The sequence below is a fragment of the Oryctolagus cuniculus genome, chromosome 21 (assembly GCF_964237555.1).
Source record: "Oryctolagus cuniculus chromosome 21, mOryCun1.1, whole genome shotgun sequence".
Lineage (NCBI taxonomy): Eukaryota > Metazoa > Chordata > Mammalia > Lagomorpha > Leporidae > Oryctolagus > Oryctolagus cuniculus.
Genome location: NC_091452.1, coordinates 12431395 through 12449745, shown reverse-complemented (window position 1 = coordinate 12449745; position 18351 = coordinate 12431395). Strand labels below are relative to the sequence as shown.

Genomic DNA, 18351 nt, shown 5'->3' with positions numbered 1-18351 from the left:
ATAAAAGCAGAGTGGACAGTAGAGGGCACAAGAGAACCGGGCCGAGGGACGTGTTTCCATTTTGGTGAGGCAACTGTTGGATTTGTCCGATCACAGGGACTTTATACTTCAGATGCTGCGTTTCCTTTGTAAAAAATTATTTTAGTTGTGCTAAAAATACCCATTGTATGAAACTGGCCACAGCAAGTAAGCAGTTCTGAGCACGCGTGCGTGGGGGGAAGCAGATTCGCTTCAGATCAGCAAATGGCCCGTCCAGAGGGGCTTGCACCGTCACGTTAAGAGGTCTGATTCTGGGGAGCGAGAATCATTGTAAACTCTGCGCACTCCGCGTATCCAGGGCCCACACCTTCCCTCGCTCAGTCACCGGGAGACAGGACGGGCAACGCGTCCGAGGAAGGCCGATGGCCCGCACGCAATGAACGACCTGGGTCTAATGGGCCCATGCAGAACCCCGCCAGAGACACGACACCTCCCACAGGAATCGCACAACCAGCCACAGCGCGGGCCGCCATTACCGTGGGAGCGGGCACAGGGTTCCTGGGAAGACGACAGTCCAACAGGTGCTTCCTTTGCCTGCACACCCGGCGCTCGGCGGCTGTGGGCGCGGACCTGGGCGCCTCCGGGATCCCTCGCCCGGGCTGGCTTGGGGCTTGCTTTGTCACCGGCCGACGGGGTGGTGTCCAGAGACCAGAGGCACAGTGCGGAGCTGATCTTTTAACTTCATGGTGGTGCCACAGCCACGCGACGTCCTCAGGAACTGAGCTTTGCGTGTGGTTTTGGATCTTTCCCTGGACTAGGGCCTGTGGTCCCACCTCTGCTGGCTCAGTGCAGCTCCCTCTGCCGCCCCCTGATCAAGGGGACACCTCTTGTCTGCACAGCGTGCTGCGCGCCTTGGGTTTGGCGAATTCAGTACATTTCCCCCCAACACAAGTTAAGGGGTGACATGCCAATGTGTGGAGCAGCCACTACCCCTAGGGCTGAGATAGAGCCCAGGGAAACCACCAGCCCCCACCCACAGGGCTCAGACCCTGAACTTGTCGCGGAGTGGGGAGCAAGACCAGGGTTCATCAAATGCCCGTAGGTGCCCGGGTGCTGCACTGGTGGAATTTTCTGGAAATCCATCCCCAGACCATCTGCTGCAAAACCACTGGAAGTGGGGCGGGGCCGCTGGGTGCAGCTGGCTGCCACGCACTGCAGGAGTTGAGACTACAAAAGCCACCTGCCCTGCGGAGTTCTGGGGAAACACTGTGCGCTGCAGGAGCCCGGCACTGGGGGGCGCTCTGGAGAGCCTCAGCGTGCAACCGGCAGCAGCAGCGGCAGCAGCAAGCTGCACCCTTCCTCTTGCAACATCTCTCCAGCGCCGTCTACTGGCGAAGTTTAGCATGGCACCACCCGACAAGGGAAAAGCGCTCAAAGTGCCTGTGTTAGCAGGTAAATAGGACGGCTTTGGACCTGCAGGCGACGAAGCGGTAAGGGCGCAGTGCCCTCCTGGGACTGCTGGGCCTCACATGCCCTTTGCTGGCCACGTGTTTATTTCACACACAACAAAACAGCTTCCTAGTCCTCGCTAACAGGGTCCTGCTATGCCAGGCAGGGAGATTCAGCCCCGCCCCCCAGCCTCCTACGCTTTGTCCTCCCCTGGAAGCCCCTCCATCTCCACATGTTCCCACGCCCACCTGCCCCTCACAGGTGCCCATCAAGGGTCCCAGCCCCAAACGGTGCTGCTGGGCCATGGGCCATGGACGGGGTGCCCCCTTTCGCTCACTTGCAAGTCGAGTCAGACTAAATTTCTGATTCTAAGGGCGATTCGTCGGCAGGATGGTGACGATGGTGGAGGATGGCGGCGGGTTGCCCGGCCCCATCGGCTGCCTCAGGCTGGTGTGTTTGGGGGATGCCCTTGCAGAAAGTGGGTCTGCGACTTGGGGTGACCCGCTACAACCACGATGTGGCCTCTGAGCTCCATCTGCCATCGGAATTCTGGACTCTTCCTAGGAGTCCAGCTCAGTATCTTCAGTCCCACAAAACTTGGGCGCGGTGGGGTAGGGGTGCAGTGGTTCCTGTGGTGTGAGGAGCGCTCGGTGTTTCCTCCCGGTCTCACCTGTCCCGTTTCCAGCACCACAGTCACTCCTTTGCATCGGTTTTGGTGGGTGGGGGTTGTAAGAGCGCCCGGCATGGGGCCGGTGCCGTGGCTCACCTGGTTAATCCTCCGCCTGCGGCGCCGGCATCCCATATGGGCACTGGGTTCTAGTCCTGGTTGCCCCTCTTCCAGTCCAGCTCTCTGCTGTGGCCCAGGAGTGCAGTGGAGGATGGCCCAAGTGCTTGGGCCCTGCACCCCATGGGAGACCAGGAGAATCACCAAGCTCTGGATTGGCACAGCTGGCTGTGGCGGCCATTTGGGGGGTGAACCAACGGAAGGAAGACCTTGCTCTCTGTCTCTTTCTCTCACTGTCCACTCTGCCTGTCAAATTAAAAAAAAAAAAAAAAAAAAAAAAAGAGCTCCCAGCAGAGGAAGGCTTCTGCGATCTTCCTGGTCGGATCAGATGTGCTCACGAGATTCGAAGTATCTCAGTAAATACGCCCCTTTGCTACGCGCTCAATGCTTAAGCACAGCTCTTGGCGCCTAATAGTTGCTCAAGAAATGCTTGTTGAATGAACAAGTGGATTCCAGGACACCCGTGGCGGCTGTGGCCTGGTCTGAGAGTCCTCTGGATCTGGCTGTCACCAGCTCACTGAGTGACACAGGGCAGCCCCTCCCCCAGGTCTATGTGGCGACCAGTGAGTGTGCAGATGCCCTATCTTCTACCTCACCGGCCCCGCCACCCCAGGGCCCTTGCACGGCCTTGTCTTCTGCGTGGCTTAGTTCCACTCCAGTCCCAGGGAGAGTGTCTCAGCTCCTCCTAATCTTGTCCCTGTCATTTCCCCAGCGAAGGTGTTCTGGGGCCTCTCCCACCTCCGCTGCCTGTGTAGGAGCAGGGAGCCTTTTCCCATCGTCCGTCCCCTCCTCGGACCCGCTTCTCCAGGTCTGCTTCCCGGCAGCCTGTGGACTCCAAGAGGCGAGCGCAGGGCGCACCTGGGACCCCGAGCCCGCACTGACACCTGCGGGGGCTAAGGGTTCCTCGACGCGAGCCAGGCTGTGTCCTTCCGAGAACGGCCAGCAGGTGTCGCCAGAGACCGGGGAGAGGCGCAGCGGCGCGGCCGCACCTGGCGGCGACAGGAGCTGGGGCTGAGCCCCCCGCCCGCGCGGCCCCGCCGGCCCTGGCGCTCTTGCTGAAAGCCACAGCCGGGGGGACCAGGTTCTGATTTGTTCTCCTCCCTCTTTGCAAACAGGCGCGCGGGCGTGTGTGACCCCGGGAAGAGGCCCTGTACCCCAGCCCCTGGCAGCGCCAACCCGCGGGGGCTCGGTTCCCAGGCTCCGGAGACCTTGGAGAGCCCGGCGCCGGACTGGCGGAGGGGCTTTCCGCGATGCCTGGGACCCTTGGCCGCCCCACAGGGCCCTCCGCGTGCCTTTTTAATACCCCCCCCCAAGGTTTATTTATTTGAGAGGCAGAGTTACACACAACGAGAGCTCCTCCACCTGCTGGTTCACTCCCCAAATGGCCCCACCCTAAGCCAGGAGCCAGGAGCTTCTTCCAGATCTCCCACGTGGGTGCAGAGGCCCAAGGACTCGGGCCATCTCCTACTGCCTTCCCAGGCCACAGCAGAGAGCTGGATGGGAAGTGGAGCAGCCGGGGCTCGAACCCGCGCCCATGCGTAATGCCTGCACCAAGATGTGCAACCAGCAGCCCTGTCCATGACCGACAACCGCAGCCGTGTCCGCCGATGGGCCTGCGCGGGGGCCCGGAGCGGGCTAGGGGTGGCCCAGGTGCTGCGGGCACGGCCCCCGTGGACGCAGGTGGAGCCGCGCCCCGGGGCCGGCGCTCGCGAGGGGCCTCCTGGGGGATCCGCAGGCGTGGGCGCGGGAGGCCGAGATCTCGCTAGAGCTGAGCGTGAGCGCCCAGGCGGCCTCGCGGGCCCGCGCCCCGCCATTCGCCGGCCTCACGCGCCCCGACGAGGGCGGCGGCCGTCCGTGCACGGTGAGCCTGCGCGGGCCTGCGGGGGCCTGCGCGGGCCGCGCCGGGTGGGAGGCGGAGCCTCCGTGGCGCGGGGCCGGCGTTGGTGGACGCTGCCTGTGGCGGTCGTGCGGGGGTCTGGGGCCTGGCGGACCCGGCGGGTCGTGGCGTCCAGCAGGGGCGTTTCCGGTGGAGCCGCGGCCTGGGCCCGGCCTGCCCTCGGTTCACAGCCGCGGGCCCCGCGGTGGGCTCCGTCCGGTCCGCCTGCAGCTGCGCGGCTTCCGGCCCGCAGACCACCCGCGTGTCCACCTGACCCACGTGTCCACCTGCAGCGGCTTCCGGCCCGCAGACCACCCGCGTGCGCGTGCGCGTGCGCGCGCCTGCACCTGCTTTATTTCTTACTGGAAAGCCAGAATTAGAGAGAGAGGGAGACACACAGAACGGTCTTCCATCCGCTGGTTCACTCCCCAAAGGGTCACAGTGGCCGGAGCTGGCCCAGGCCGAAGCCAGGAGCTTCTTCCGGGTCTCCCACGCGGGTGCAGGGCCCAAGCACCTGGGCCGTCTCCACTGCTCTCCCAGGTGCATTAGCAGGGAGCTGGACTGGAGGTGGAGCAGCCGGGACTGGAACCAGCGCCCGTAACGGATGCCTGGCCCCTGCGTGTGTCTTGTTTCTGTGCCTTGACCACATTGTGGGGCGAGGGCGGCGGCAGCTTCACCTGAGGCCTTGCGGGACCCCAGCCCCTGGGGCGTCAGGGATGGGGACCTCTGTGCCCCTGCGGGTGTGGGCCCCGGGGAAGCAAGTGGTGGGGGCGCTCCCCCAAACTCCTGCTGAGAGACGCTTTAGGGGGCTGGGAGCAGCCGGCGGGGTCTAGGAAAGGCAGTCCCGGCTGCGGAGTGAATTCCGGTGACTCCTTCAGTGGTTAGGGTGGGCCTGGCTGCCTGGCTCTGGGGAACCCAGCAACCAGTTCTGGCAGAGGAACTCCATGACAGCTGTGCTGGGGGATTCTGAGCAAGAGCCCACCATGTTCCCACGCACTCCCCTGCGCCCCCCCCCCCCCCCCCGCTTTTGGGGCACGACAGGTGCAGGTGTCATGGCTGCCTCTGGGAAGTGAGCATGGCGGTGACGTCCATCGGAGCCCTGGCACCCTTGACGGGCAGACAGCCCTGGACGGCCCACTTGGGCTCGCTGGCTCCTGGCCTGGAAGAGGGGCAACCGGGACAGAATCCGGCGCCCCAACTGGGACTAGAACCTGGTGTGCCGGCGCCGCAAGGCAGAGGATTAGCCTAGTGAGCCGCGGCGCCGGCCGCCTTCAGTCTTTTTCATGACGCTTAACACCAAGGAGCTGGGTTCTTCCTGCAGGGTATACAGCACTGGTGAGCATGGCGCTGACAAAGGCTGGCTTTATGCCCACTGTTCTCCGTGCACACAGCCCGTCACTGCCGTGGACGCCGCCTGTGTCCCTGGGGCAGGTTGGGGACCTGGCTGGGTGCTGGGTCCTGTCGGCTGTCGCCGTCTCCCCCAAACACTCCAGTGTATCTTCCTACGCACAGTAGGTGCCTCATGGGAGTCTTTGAGTGGTGTGACACCTCCAGATGGGTGCCCCTTGGGTGCCCTTCATCAGCAGATGCACCGCCGGGCCAGGGGGAGGACATGGCCGTGGCGGGGTGACCGCCAAGGCTGGTAGAGGCGCACCCTGTGATGCCTGACCGAGGACAGCTGAGGTGCCCCGGCTTGCTAAGCCCCGGCCCGGTGCGTCCCTACTCTTTCTCGTTGGTTATCGCCTGCAGTGGCAAGGTTCCCAAGAAATCGCATCTCAGAGCCGGAAAGTTTTTTAAATTCTCTTTCTTTATTTGCGTTTATTTGAAAGGTAGAGAGACTGGGGCAGACAGACCTCTTCATCTGCTGGTTCCCTTCCCAAAGGCCTGCAGCAGTCCCTCTGGTCTCCCACGGGGAGGCAGGGAACCGAGTACTTGAGCCGTCACCTGCCGCCCCCCAGGGGTGCACGAGCAGGAAGCTGGTTGGAACTGGGGGAACTAGGACTTGGACCAGGCTGGTGGCATGAGACGCGGGCGTCCCAAGTGGTGAATTAACTGCTACCCCCACACGCCCACCCCAGGGGCTGCCGTCGCTGCCTGAAGTCGCCCAGAGTGGCTTTGGGACCGCGGTCTGCAGCCAGAGCCTGTGTCCCTGCCTAGAGCTACCCTCGCTGTGAGGCTGTTGGAGGCAAGGCCTCCAGGTGGCCGTGAGAGAGGACAGGGCCGTGAGGGTGGTGCTTTCTCCCCCACTGCTCCCCGGAGTTGCACTAAAGGAAAGAAAGAAAGGCCGTGTGAAGTCGGAGGGGACCAGGCCACTGCAAGCCAGGAAGAGCGCGCCCACCAGGAACTGGCCCTGCCCATCCCCACTCACGAACGGGAGACTCCCAAGTCAACGCCCCGGGCTCCGTGGTCTTCTGCCGTGGTGCTGTGGCCGCCCACACAGCCCGGAGCGATGGCTGAGATCTGGTGTGGCCGTCTGCTGGCAGCGTGGCTGCTGCACTGACTTCCAGGGCATGCGTTTCCTTTGGCAAGCATGTATTGAGCACCTACTGTGTGCACAGACTCTGCCGTCCTGTGGGAGGACAGGCAAGACGACCACTCTCTGTGGCCGCGTGGTGTGCCTGGTACCGTCCAGGAGCTGCTGTGATCAGCGGTGCTTCGTGGGCCGTGGATGTGGGCCTCACTGAACCCCCCCCCCACAGCACCCCCGGGGTCAGAGAAGTCACGGACTCATCCAGGATCCCGACACTGGTGGAGGGGTGCGAGGACCCCACTCCGGGACTTCTGGCTGCAAAGTTCCCTTTTGTTTGGGTTTCCCTGTTCTGCTCGAACTGTGACCCTCGGGTACGTGGCGTTTCCCTCCGGGCTGGGAGAAGGAGTTAGTGACTGTCTCATGGCCTTCTGTATCCATGGGTTTCACAGTCTCGGGGTCAGTCATTTATGGGAGAATTAGGCCAGCACTGAACGCTGCGGGTGTTTTTCTTGTTCCCTGATCAGCACGGTCTGAGTAGGGCAGTGTTTGTCGGTGATTGGTGCGGTGTTTTGTGGGGATTGGGTCACTGTGTCCCTGGGTTCAGACACTTAGGATGCCAGCTGCCTGGGTCCAAGTCCTGGCTCTGCTTCCGATTCCAGCTTCCTGTCGTGGGGCCTGGGAGGCAGCAGGTGATGGCTTACCTACCTGGGTCCCTGGCGCCCACGTGGGAGGCCCAGGTGGATCCCCGGCTCCCTGGCTCCCGGCTTCCTCTGGCTCAGCCCTAGCTGTGTGGGCATTCGGGGGGTGAACCAGCAGATGCAGGATGGATCTCTCCCTTCCTTCCCTCCCTCCCTCCCTCCCTCTCCTTGCCCCACTCTTTCTCTGTTTCTCTGATTTAAATAACACAATTTTTACAGATTTACATTTAATGTGATAAAAAAGGGAGACAGCTCCCTGGGCTTACATTGTATCAGGAGTCGCAGGCCGTTGATTGGGGTTTACAGGATGACGTGCGTGGGTGATGAGTGAGTGCTGCATCATTTGTGTAAGGTACTCGAACGTCCGCAGGCTCTGGTATCTGGGGGGTCCTGGCAGCAACCTCTGTGTATTCTGAGGGCCGATTGCCCTGTCTCTCATGTTGCCCCTCTGTGACTTGAGAAAGCCCATCTGTGAAATGGGCCTAAGCATCCCTTGTCCTTGCTTGTCTAGCCTTTGGCCTTGCAGCCGTGGCGTGGCTGAGCGCCGTGGGTCCCAGCAGGTGGATTGCTCCCCTCTGTGAGTCACTGTGGGGAGTCGGCAGGGCTGGTCCAGCTGCCCCCCTGCGCGCTCTACCCTGGCAGCTTTCAAGATAACCACTTCTCTCGGGGCCGGGGGGGGGGGGGGCTCCTGTTACTCTTCCCAGGAGCTGCCTCGCACTCTCCTGCCTGAGATAAGGACACTTCCTGTCTTTAATCCGGGCTTTGGAGCCCAGAGTTGGACGTTGGCAGGCTGGGGGTGGGGGAGGAGGAGGAGGAGGAGGGCAGGGCCTGGCCTTGTGGGGTTTTGAATGCACACATTTACTGCTCGGAGCCCCCACCCACTGATCAAACCTGTGAGCCGTGGTGTCCCGAGTCATTTCCTTAGGGTGGGTTTCGCTGGTCTGTGTCAGTGGAGACACAGGCCCTGAGGCCTGAGTCCAAGGCCTGGCTGGTGCCTGTGCCCACCTCCCATCCCAAATGGGAGGCCAGTTTCGGCCAGGGTCCCTTGATGTTCTTTCTCAGCCAGTGCACTCCTGGCAGGGCCCACGCGGAGTGAAAATGGGAGATGAAGCAACATGGAGCGCCGGGCGAGTGCACACCAGGCTCCGAGGGGGTGGCGCTGGCCGCTACTTCCTGGCTGAGCTGGGCTTGAGTTGCTGTGTGTCCCTGGGCCAGTCCCTTGACAACTCTGGTTTCTCGTTGTCTAGCGGATGCTGTGGGATCCGTAATCACACAGGTATTTCGGGACCTCAGTAGGCTTGAGGAATACTTCGGTTTTTGAAATGAATTTGAAGACGGGTGTTCTTGTGGCACTTGCTGGCTGGAACCTGTAGTCGCAGGTCTGTTTTCCAGATCCTGCAGAGGGGGCAGGGGAAGTCGCCAGATGCAGGCTGGTCCCCGAGGTGTCTCTGGCTTTGCCCACGCAGTCAGCACTGTGGCCGATCCCGGACAGTGTTGACTCCAGGCCTTCTTCCATCCACCAGGGAAAGGGGTTTCTGACAATGATGAAAACACTGGGCCAGAGTAAATTGGATGAGTTTTCCTTCAAGCTACACCGCCAAAGAGTTCCCCCAAATGGCCTCTTTCTGTTAAGATAACTACATGCAATGTACTGTTGCCAAACAAATTTATTTTTGCATTTGAAGAAAAATGAAAATGTGACAGCATTTTGTGTCTTACCTGGCTTTGAGCTGCCACCTCTTCTCTGCAGGGAAAGATGAACTTTTTTTTTTTAAAGTTATTTATTTGAAAGCCAGAGTTAGAGAAAGAGAAAGAGAGAGAAAGGTCTTCCATTCACTTGTTCACTCCCTAGATGGCCGCAACAGCCAGAGCTGCGCCAATTTAAAGCCAGGAGCCAGGAGCTTCTTCTGGGTCTCTCATGTGGGTGCAGGGGCCCAAGGACTTGGGCCATCTTCTACTGCTTTCCCAGGCCATAGCAGAGAGGAAGAGGAGCAGCCAGGACTTGAACTGGCGCCCATATGGGATGCCGGCACTGCAGGTGGCAGCTTTACCTGCTACACCACAGCGCCGGTCCCAGAAATGAACTTTTATGCTGATGTCATCTTTTTAGTTTTCCTCGTTGCTTATCATAGGAAGTGATGGTGATGACGGAACTAAGAGTTGTTTACTCCGGAGCAGGGGTGATGTGTGGTTCAAGGGCTCAGAGGGTCGACGGCTGGAGGTGAGCTTCCCTCCTCCCTCCCTGCTCCTCCATCATCAGTGTGACTCCCTGAAGGAGTCTCGTCACTGCCGCTTTTAAGAAGTCGTTCTGGACAGCGTCTGGTCCGTGCATTCTCACAGAAAGGACTCCCTCACCTCCGGTGTGGCAGAAATTGGTGCTTGGTGCGGGGAAGGTGATCCTGGGTGGATGGGAGGGAGCGTAACTAAAACCAGGAAGACTCAGCGGGATTTGCGTGTGAATGGCGAGACCAGGCCCTCACCCCGCCCTGGGGAGCTTCAGCGTCCCCAGGGAAACAGCTCATGGAAAACACCTTCCGGGTGCCCCTCAGTGAAGGCGGAAGTGAGCTCCAGGCCCTGTCAGTGGATGTTTTACTGACTGATCTTAGGCAGGCAGGGACGGAACGTAACAAATCAGGAGGAGAATGGAGCCCGGAGAACAGACAGTTCATGAAGTTGAGAGAGCTGCAAATGTCGCAGTGTCTTTAGAGTCTTGAAACAATGTCGCAGTGTCTTTAGAGTCTTGAAACAGGAACTGGTGTTACAAAAGGATTCAGAACGACTTCGTGCTCTTGGAAATGTACCTACGTATCTTGTACACCAAGGAGAGACTACTCAATAGAAGAGTTGGAAGAAGAAGTCGGGGAGAAGCCCCAGAAGTAGAACTAAAATATGAAGAGAGGAAAAGAGTAGACGTTCAGGGAGTTGTCAGATTCTCTGATACTCCAGCCGGAAAGAACGAGCAAACAAGAGTCGGACCATGTTCTCGAAGTACCGCACGAGGATAAAGGCGATGGAAGGCCTTGGTGCTGGCTGCAAAGGGCCAGTGCCCAGGACAGGGAGTTAAAGGACCCACACCGAGCACACCGCCGGGGGTTCCGAACGTCTGTGCTTTAACAAGTCTTCCAGGAGATGCTGCCACGCAGAAGGCCTGAGAAGCACTGGCCAACGAGGCCAGCCCGGCCAGAGGCATCCCGAATGGGTGCTTTCTGCCCTCGCTTCCTGAACACGAGGGCCGTCTCGTCCAGCCCCTCGCCGTAGCCACGCCCACCGTGTATAACGATGCTTTCCTTCCCTGTACCCCTCTTCGGAATCTGGGTTTCTTGGCGACCAGCACATGGCGGCCATGACATACGTGATGCCCGTGACTCCGAAAAAGCTATGAAGCAGTATTTTCCCAAATGGGGTCAGATCCTCGAGATCATCTCAGGGGATCTAAGTGTTATTTTGCAGTATTAGTTACTTATTCCTTTAGTGGGTGCTCAGAAGTAGCACAAGTGAAGACTTGAAGGATGTTCTTTTCTTCTAAGTAAACTTCAAGTTTTGAATGCAAGTACGTTTCTATACATTGTCGGATGGTGACAGGCAGACATGGCTGTCCTGAAGGCTGCCCCCGGCCTGCTGAGGTGCAGAGAGCACTCTTGGGAGGGGCACGGCCATGGCCGCCTTCCTGAGGCCTGCAGTGGCCGCGTGCCGCCGGCTTCAGCAGGTGTCCATGAGGTCTTCGAGGGTGGCCAGTCCCATTCACCTCTGAGCAGAAGGAGGCCCCCCTAGGGTGAGGCCCCCAACGCCCGCATCATCGCAGGATGCTCCTTCCCACCCTCGCCTCCCATCCCAGCACCTGATTCCGACCCCCACGGTTCCCTGCCTGCCGGCTCCCTCCCTGTGCCCTTGGCACTTGTGACTCCCGACTGGCATGCTTCCTGCATGTCTTCCCTGAGGCGGTCCCTGGGACCCTGCCAGTGAGAACTGGCTGCCCCCCGGGGTGCCTCTCTCTCTTGCGAACTTGTTCTTCCTGACTTGCAGGGAACTCGGCCCCTGTGGGTGGGGCGGGTGTCCTCCTCGCTCTACGGACACTCACGCTGAATCTGTCTTTGCCCTTTTCGATAAACTGCCGCCTGGTTTCGCATCCGCTTCTCTGCCTCCCTTCCCACCACTGCTCACGGTCAGGTGTGGTGGCTCCAGCGGCGACGACGTTGCCGACCCCAGCGCCCTGGCCTTCAGTTCCTGGCTCCGGTGGTTATTTTTCTTGCCACACCTCAAGCGTCCGTAGAAGAGGGAATTTCAAAGAGTTTGGTGGGAATATGGAATTAAAAGCTATGTTTATTTTGGTGCAAAAACTTTTGGAAATCCACAGGGAGTTTTTTATATCACACGTTTTCCAAGAATGTTTTGAAGACCTCTTGTATGTATGAGTTTCAAAAGTTGTTTTTTTTTTTTCACCAACATAAACTTGACTTCCAGTTCCATTTCACATGGACTTTTTGAAGTACCCTTGTATATTGTTGCCGCCCAGGACTTGACAAGTGTTCGTCACCTCCTCCGGGAGGCTTTTTCTGGACACCCTAGCTACCACCCTCAAGCCAGACGCTGTCCCACAGAATGTTGCCACATTTCGCCTTATTTCTAGCACTGATTAGCTCCCGAAGTTTCTCTTCTCGCCATTAATTGGCATGTCTGTCGTCTGCTGTGAGGCCTAGCTCCATGAAGACAGCATGAGATGGGATTGCTATTCAGGTGGTTGAGAAAGTCCTTACAAGAAGGAAGTGGTGAGGGAAATAGGACAGGAAAAAGCTAAGAAAATGATCTCAAGAACAGAACAGTCACAGATCAGGGGGACAGAATTCAGATTAGAGCCACCCACAGTTTTCAACAAAGGTTCCAATTCTGTTTGTAAAGCAGCCTTTTTTTTTTTTTTTAAATTTATTTGACAGAGTTAGAGAGACAGAGAGAAAGGTCTTCCTTCCGTTGGTTCACTCCCTAAATGGCTGCTATGGCCGGCGCTGCACCGACCCGAAGCCAGGAGCCAGGTGCTTCTTCCTGGTCTCCCATGCGGGTGCAGGGACCCAAGCACTTGGGCCATCCTCCACTGCACTCCTTAGCCCCAGCAGAGAGCTGGACCGGAAGAGGAGCAGCCGGGACTAGAACCCGGCACCCATATTGGGATGCCGGTGCCGCAGGTGGAGGATTAACCAAGTGAGCCATGCTTGGGCCCAAAGCAGAGTCTTTTTAACCAAAGGCACTGGAGTGACTGAACAGATGTTTGAAAAAGTGACCTCCACCCCTGCCTCGCATTACACGTACAACTGATTTGTGAAGGACTGTGGGCCCAAGAGCGAGAGCTAAAATACAAAGTTCCTAGAAAAAAACATTGGAGAGTATCTTAGCAACCTTGAGAGTGGGCAAAAGATTTCTTAGAAAAGACGCAAAATGCACTAACCAGAAGAGGAGGGAAAAATAGATAAATTGCACTTGTTCAAAAAAAAAAAAAATGCCTGCTTTCCCAAAGATCCCTTTACGAAAATAAGGGAGCAAACTATAGATTATGAGAGAAATATTCGCAACCCGCATATTTGTCACAGACTGTGTCCAAACTGTCTTCAAACACAAATCAGTAGTAAGAAGATAATAGGCTAAAGGCTTGAACAGGCACTGAAGAAGCAAAGATACACGAGTGGCTAGAAGCACGCAGAGAAGTGTTCGGCAGGTTTGACGTGGGCGTCCGTGAGGGAAGCAAGGCCAAACCACAGTGAATTCTCACTTCACACACAGGAGTTTGGCTAACGTTAGTCCGACAACACCAAATGTTGGCAAGAATGAGGAGAAACTGGAATTCTCCGTCCTTGTTAGTGTGAAATGGTGCATCCATTCTGGAAAACTAACTTTCTCATAGTAAGTTACACTTCAGTTTTATGACCCAGTCGTTCTATCCCAGAGAAAGAAAAACATATGCTCACAAACAAGTCTTGTGCAACCACTTTTATAGCGACTTTATCCCTAATAGCTGCATATTGGAAACAATCCAGGTTTCTATCAACAGAAGAAAGGATAAATAAGGTTTTGTATATTCACACAACTGAATACTACTGGAAGCTGTATTACTGATATGTACAATGTAGATCTCCAAGATGTGATGTTGAGTGAGGGAAGAGGTTCATGCTGTGTGAGTCCATATATGTGGAGTTCAAGAACAGACAGAATGACTCTGGTGATTAACAGGAGAGTGGCTGGGCACTGGGAGTGGGAATGGGTCATTTTTGATTGAGGTGTCGGGTATATTGGAAGCCATTTGTGAAAACTTATGGAATTGTACCTGAAGTATTTGGGTATTTATGTAAATTTTTTTGTCAATTAGACAAATACAAGCTATCAAAAATGTAATAGCTGGAGACATCAATCTGATCTAAGGGGTCCCCCACAACATCTGTTGTACCATGGAGTGGGTGCCCCTTCGAGGTAAGGGGGTAGGGCTTTGCTCCCTCACAACATCTAGTCCTGTCCTGTCTGCCCCAGGAAGAGGGTAGCTTAGCCTCCGGAGGAGGTGTGTCCAGTTTGGCTAAGAACAGTGATCTGGAGAAGGGGTCAGCTGTGCGTGGTTATCGGCTGCCAGTGGTGCCCCAGTCAGGGGCCCTGTGTGGGGCACCACGCACCTGCGAGTCTACCCAGAGCCCATTGCTTCTCTCGTAAGCACACTTCATCCAGGCTTCGCTTCTGCAAGATTCTGGTGGCCACGAGTTCTGAAGAAACTTTGACGAGGAGGGCCTGTGCAAGAGCGTGGGCCCCCGCTACTGCCGTTGGCCCCAGGCTCATCACTTCACTCGTCCTCTCTCTCCCCCCACTCATTCTAGACTCCCCTTTCCCTCTCCTGACCTATGTGGCTGGCCGGGTGGGGTGACCCAGACGCTCACCATGGAGACCAAGCTCTGGTCTCCATGTCCTTAGGGTGGGGGCCCTGTGGTGCTCATTTGCAGTTACTTCTGGGTATGGGGGTACCAAGACCTGCCCAGGGAACCCAGAGCCCCGGGAGGCTGCCTGTCTCCAGGGTGTGGCTGCCGTTGGCCTTTTCGCACCCATCAGAATCAGCTCTCTTTGCCTCCTGGCCAAGGGGTGTGGAGCCATCCAGAGCGACTGTGGGCAGCCACTGGTGGCAGTGGGAACCAGAGTCATGACACACGCCCAGCCCCCGATCGCAGGGCTGGGAAGCACCAAGGCCGCCTGCTGGGTGGCAGCGGCAGGGCGCTCGGCTTGCTGTCTTCCCGCCATGAACGCTTCGGCTCTCCGGGGGCGGCTGCTTTCTGTCTCCGTCTGGGCCGAGGACGGTGTGCAGCTCACATTGAGCCCTTGGCAAATGCTCACCGAGTGCTCTCCCGCAGCTGGCTCGACGCCAGGGTGTGTTTGACTCAGTATTCCTTAAGATGTTCGATGTATTTCATGATTACAAAGTTCTGTTCATCACAGAGAACTGAAAATACCGAAAAAGCAGAAGAAAATGAGAATCACCTGGAGGGGGCCCGCTCACGCGAGCGCTCCCCTGACCTTGGTCGGCGCGGGCGGCCCGGGCACGCTGCGCCAGCGTGGGGGTTTCCGGAGGCGCCGCAGGGCCCTCCTGAGAGTCGTGGGGAGCGGTTACCCTTCACGGATGGGACTGCTTTCCAAAGCCTTATTCAAATTTTGTTTGAAAGAAAGGGATTGCAAGGAAAACAATAAAAAAGCCTGAAAACCACCAGTCTACACTTTGGAGCTGGCAGTTCCCTCTCAGCTGACGTCCAATTCGGTATCACCCTCAATAAATCGAGCAGATGGTCTGGGGTCCGCTATCGCGTGTGGCAGTTGCTGGCGTTGGCCCAGCCCTCGGTGTAGACTCCCTTTCTCCTGAGAACACCGCAGAGTTGTGTGATAGACAAAGCGGGCCTTTAACTGCAACAAACCAGATGTTGCCGACTGGAAGAGACCCGCAGTGGTTGAAAACAGAACTATGAATGAGTCATGTTCAATCATCGCAGACAAGCATAAAAGTATATAAAAGATTAGTGCAGAAGAGAATTTATACCAGTCTCTCGTGCTGTCTGGGGCATGATTTAGATTAAAAGGAGAAGAAAAAAAAATCTCCAAGCCACCTGGAGCAGCGTCGTCAGAAGGCTTTTAGGGTTTGGATTTCCGTGTCTGTCGCTGGACCCTCTTAGGCGGCTTTTATCTGGGGAGAGTCACTTGGACGCCCATGGACACAACAGACCTGAACACGACTTGATGTGGGCTTGCGTCAGGGGCTGCGTCTGAGTGTGGTGGTCCTTACCCACCAGGTCCCCGACTCGGGTCCAAGCCAGCAGCCACTTCTGAGGCTGCACCCTGTGATTTGGATGTGAGATCAAAATAGATGCCTCCAGTCAGCTCTGCTTGGGCTTACTGCTTTAATAAGGAAGCCGAGCTGGACAACACGCTGGGGAGGTGAGTGGAGGACTGGGGAGTTTGCCTGGTGCCTGCAGTTGTAGGAAAGATTTGCTGATTTAACATCGCCCAGCAGTTGCTTCTGCCCTTGGCTTCCTCTGGTTTTGGTGAACACAGCTGACCCTGTGCCCAGTAACCTGGTTCCACACTCACAGCCTGGTGCAAGAGCCCTAGGCTTGTGGCACATCCTTGCCAACACTTGGGGTTGTCCAACTTCTAAATCTTAGCCACGTATGTAGTGAGATTCCACTGTGGTCTGAATGTGCTGTTTCCTTGGTATGTAATGAGGGTGGTCATTTCTTCATGTTTCTTGGTTGTTCCTCTGTGACATCCCTGTTGACCCAGACATCCACCAAAGTGGAATGGCATAAGGAATACCTTGGCTGCATTGTGGAATACTATACGGCAGTGAAAAAGTAAACGTTAGAAAAACACTGGCTGAGTTGCATGTATGCAGCGCCTGTGTATATGAAGTGACTTGGAAGAGTTCATGGAAAAGTGGAATTCAGTGTTTATTTTGGTGTAAGCTCCTTTTGCATTCAGGACACAGGGAAGGTTACCTTCAGGGAGAAGGAGAGCGCAGAGTTTGGGGGTGGGGTGGTCGCTTCTTGACCCAGGTGATGGGGTGCGTGATGGTAGCTTTTCCACCTGCGTGTGTGGTTTGTACGCTTTTCTGCTTGCGTTTGCATTCCGCCATAGAAGAGAGAGTGAGAATTGAGAGAGAGAGTGAATGAGAGGGAGAGAGGCGGGCCTGGAGCCGGCTGCCGCCTGTCCTCTGCCTGTCTCGTCGCTTGCCCACCTGGGGCTTGGGACCCCCCTTCCTGGTGCTTTCTCTCCTGCTGTTCCAGGACACAGCCTCAGGCAGCCCAGCCTGCAGGGTGCTTGTTCCTGGGTACTTCTCGGGAAGGAAGTGGGAGCAGGCAGAGGGGACGTCGGGCCATGATGGAGGCCATTGTCAGCTTTGGCTCTGGGACTCAGTGGGGGCTGCGAAGCTAAGGTGGCCCTTTGGAGTGGTCTCTGCTGGGCTGAAGCAGGCCGTCTAGCCCCTGGGGCCTGGTCTGGACAGGGACCCTCCTGTTTGTTTGTGTGTGTTGACCCCTGTGACCCTTGCTGGCTGGGAGAGGCTGCCCCTTCCAGGGTCACCCCGTGAGCACACTGTCCATGTGTACACCAGCTCATCCGGAGCCCACATCCCAGCTGTGGCCCGCCCTCCACCTTCGCCGGGCACCCTGGGGCCAGGCAGCAGTTAGGGACAGCCTCTGTGCCTCAGATGTCACTGCCCAGCCCCACACCTGCTGGCCCTGCCTCACGGCTGCTCAGGCTTTCTTCCCATTCCCGCCGCCAGCCCTGGTGCGCCCTCGTGTGGCGTGGCGCGCTTCCTGCACTCTGAATCTGTCCCTGATTCTGGCAGCTGACCCTCCCCAGACCTGAGTAATAATAAAGCCCGCATTTAAAACACACGGGGAGGGGTGGTGCAAGGCCCTGGAGAGGCGGCTGTCTATGTCCGGGGCCCACGTGGAGGGGCTGGCAGCGGGGGGCCCTCTGTCCACAGGACCCCCCTCGAACAAGGGAACAAGGGGGTCTGTGTCCACCAGATTCTGGACAGCAGAATCTGACCTTCAGGGCATGCCTGGGACTGGGGCTAGGAACCAGGGGCCAGGATGAGGAACCTGTGGTAAAAGCCGAGACCTTCTTGTGCCCTGCCTGCCCTCACCTTCCACAGCCCCCCACCCTTGCTCTGCTCCAGCTATGCCGACCTCCCCGTTGGTGCATCCTGCCTCAGGACATTTGTACATCCTTTGCCTAGAATGCTCTCTCCCTAGATCAGCCCTTGGCTCACTCCTTCTCCCTTCCAGTCTCTGCTTGAACCTCATCCCTTCTTTTACCACCTACTCTAAAACGTCAGCACTGTCCTCACCCCAACACTTCCTGTGCCCCACCCCCACCCCCGTGACGTGTACTGTGAGTCTGGCTTATTTCTTGGAGCGTCTGTCTCTCGCACTTGAATGTCAAAAACTCCAGGGAGGCGAGGGGAAGGAGCGTTATCTGTTTTGTTCCGTGCTGGCTCCCCGCGGCTGCACACCAGGCCCAGCACACAGTGTGATGCATTACTCGCCTTTTGGTGAGCTTATCCGGGTCTGCTCCTCTGCCTCTGGGGCGGCTCCTGGACCAGACAGCCTAATCAAAGATGCATCTGATCTCACCCTCCCTCCTCTTTCATGTCTCCCCTCCCGCTCCTCTTTCATATCCATTTTCTTCCTTTCTCCCACTCCTTCCCGCTTTTTGGTGCTTGATGGAATCACATTAAACTAATGAACCTTTCATTACTTGATGGTCCCTGTAATTGCACACACTGAGAGCCGGGCTTGTTTTCATTTTCCGTGGATTGTGGTCGCGGATGCGTTTGAACGCCTGCTTTTATTCTGCAGTCGCCACTTGACCCCCTGTTTGAAAAAGGATGAAAAGCTTAGAAAAACATCAGAAATATCCTTTTATTTTTCCTGCAATTGATTTGGAGAGTTTTGTTTTGATTTTCCTCTTGGAAACGGTGGGTGTTAAAACAGCATCACACGTTTCTAAACTGGCCACCAGGCCGCGGATTCCAGGATGGGAAGGAGGCAGAGTTTCTGCTACTGGGGCTCTGAAAGGATCT

The 18351-nt window shown here is 57.2% G+C and overlaps 1 long non-coding RNA gene across 1 annotated transcript in view; it reads left to right on the top strand.

Annotated features, from left to right (window-relative positions):
* The first annotated feature begins 15323 nt into the window (after nt 1–15323).
* Nucleotides 15324–18351, top strand: part of LOC138847454 (uncharacterized) — a 103588-nt gene continuing 100560 nt past the window's right edge. Inside the window, exon 1 of the long non-coding RNA XR_011385298.1 lies at nt 15324–15698. This is a non-coding gene — a long non-coding RNA (uncharacterized lncRNA). The remainder of the gene's footprint in view (nt 15699–18351) is intronic.